The sequence below is a fragment of the Diachasmimorpha longicaudata genome, unplaced genomic scaffold, assembly GCF_034640455.1.
Source record: "Diachasmimorpha longicaudata isolate KC_UGA_2023 unplaced genomic scaffold, iyDiaLong2 ctg00000151.1, whole genome shotgun sequence".
Lineage (NCBI taxonomy): Eukaryota > Metazoa > Arthropoda > Insecta > Hymenoptera > Braconidae > Diachasmimorpha > Diachasmimorpha longicaudata.
Window position 1 is genome coordinate 35,001 of NW_026973957.1, and position 2,500 is coordinate 37,500.

Sequence of the window (2,500 nt, forward strand, 5' to 3'; positions counted from 1 at the left end):
TGGGTATTCCTCGGGAAAGGGACGGTTCGCGGGGTGGGTCGTCGGGTGGGATGGGTGGGTTCCCCCTTTCTGTGGGTCTGCTCCCTCTCTGCTCCTCTTTCGAGGGGAGTCGAGGCGGAGCACTCCTTCAGCGCCTCCACCGGGCCCCGATCCGAGCTCCCCAGCTCGGCGGGAACCGGAAGGCCCCCTCCCAGGGACGGCGCCCAGCGTCCCGAGCTACCCAGCTCGGTGCCGCGGGGAACCGCCCCCTCTAATCCTTAACCCTCTTATTTTCACTTTTGTTTTTACTTTTCAGCTTTTCAGCTCCTGCCTTTTGGCACGGCCGGCGACCGTCTCGTCAACAAACTTCAACCATGGCAGAGCATCTTTGCAAATTCATTCCGGAGGCTAAACTGCCCCCAATCGGATCTCCGGGGGGGCACAATGATGCGTCCGTCGTGCGGCGAAGTCTGCGCATCGCTTCCCAGCATGCCAGAGGACCAGCTACAGCGACTACATCGAGGGACCCAAGGAGGGTGGTGCCCTCAAGGGTTCGTAGTCGCCCGCCGTGCGCCGGGGTACTGCCCTCCCGACGAGGGAAAGGTTCCAGCCTTCGCGCTGTCCACGAGGACGTCGAGGACGTCGCAGACATCGCGGGACTGACTGCGCAGCCGAGTCAGCCAACGCCGGGATCTTCAAGATCATCAACCGGTGAGTCCACTCATTTATTAGGTAGGGTTCGCGAGTGCCAAGTTAGATTAAGTAGGATCGATAGTCATCGCGTCGCGACCGGAGGCTCACCGGTACCCCCCGTTCCAATAGGTCATCCTCCCCGGACCCCTGCGATCGAGGGACCGGGCGCGCAACGCGACGTTAGAATACTGCAATTGAACATGTCCCGCTCAATTGCAGTAACCGGGGAGGTCTTCCATTTAATTCGCAAAGAGCGTCTGGACATATTGTTGCTCCAGGAGCCGTATGCCATTCGTGAGGCGAACACCTGGGCCATCCGCGGCCTAGGAGTCGGAATGCGTATCGCCGCGAGCTCAACGGAGCGACCGTGGGCGGCCGTCGTTGCGTGCAACTCCATCGTGGAGATTGCTTACGTGTCCCAATTAAGTAATGCACATTGCGTTTGTGCTGAAGCCCGCGTCCCCGGTGGATCCTTCTTCGTCGTCTCCAGTTATTTTCAATACTCGGACGACATAGAAATCCACCTGAGGCAGCTTGAAAAGGTTCTTAGCTGTCTCAGGGGTCGCCGCGTTCTGGTGGCGGCCGATTCCAACGCCCAACACTCCCTTTGGAGCCCCAGGACCACTGACCGCGGTGTCCTCCTGGGTGAGCTCATCGAGTCTTTCGGTCTCCGCGTCGCGAATGATGCTAGGCAGGGCCCAACCTTCAGGAGTGCCGCAGGTACGTCGTTCATCGACGTCACACTGGCCACCCCTGGCATGTATAAATTCATACGTGCATGGAGGTTGGAGGACGAGTGGTCCACCGGTGACCACACGTCGGTTTTCTTTCGTTTAGCGATCCGGAGTTCCTCACAGCGCGTCAATAACTCGGGAGTCGGCGAGGGCTCTACCATGCGGTTCAACGTTCGTCGGGCCGACTGGGAAAAGTTCGAGGCGACCCTCGATGAGGAGGCCCGTGAGAAACTCGTGGACCATCCGCTGGATTCTACAGCGGATGTTGAGAGAATGGCAGAAGTACTGGGTGACGTACTCACCAAAGCCTGCCAAGATTCGATGCCGCGCCGCAGACATTACCGTCGCGCGAATCCGTGGTGGACCGAGGAGCTGACCAGCAAACGCAAGCTGGTCAGTCGTCTCCGTAACGGCTACCGAAGGGAGACTAACCCTGACGCGCGAAAAATTAAACAGAATAGGTATCGTGTAGTCCTGCGGTCGTACACCAGGCTACTTAGGACATGTAAAGAAAATAGCTGGCGCGGTTACATAACAACAGAAAGCAACGCGAACCCCTGGGGCTTCCATTACAAATATGCCGCTGATAAATTACGTGTAGGCACGGTACTCAGCACCCTTAGAACCGCGAATGGCACGACACTTACAATGCGTGAGACTGCTGAGGCACTGTTGGACACACACGTACCCGACGACGACCCCAACGCCGACACACCGGAACAGACAGACATCCGCGAACGCGTGAAGAACCTAAGGGTTCAAACCGAGGACGCACGAGACTTGACGGACGACCAACTTAAGGGTCTCGTAAAGACCCTTAAGAACGACAAAGCCCCAGGATGCGATTTAGTTGAAGTTAGGGTCCTAAAAGTCGCGGTCATGAGGATGCCTCACATCTTCACGCGACTCTTCAACGCCTGCCTTAAGCACGGCGTTTTCCCCACCGTTTGGAAAGTCGGCACACTTCGTGCTCTCCTCAAAGGAGTTCACAAGGATGTGTCCGACCCCAAATCCTACCGTCCCATTTGCCTCTTGTCGGTTGTCGGGAAATTTTTCGAAAAGGTCCTGCACGGGATCCTTATGGCGAAAGTCCT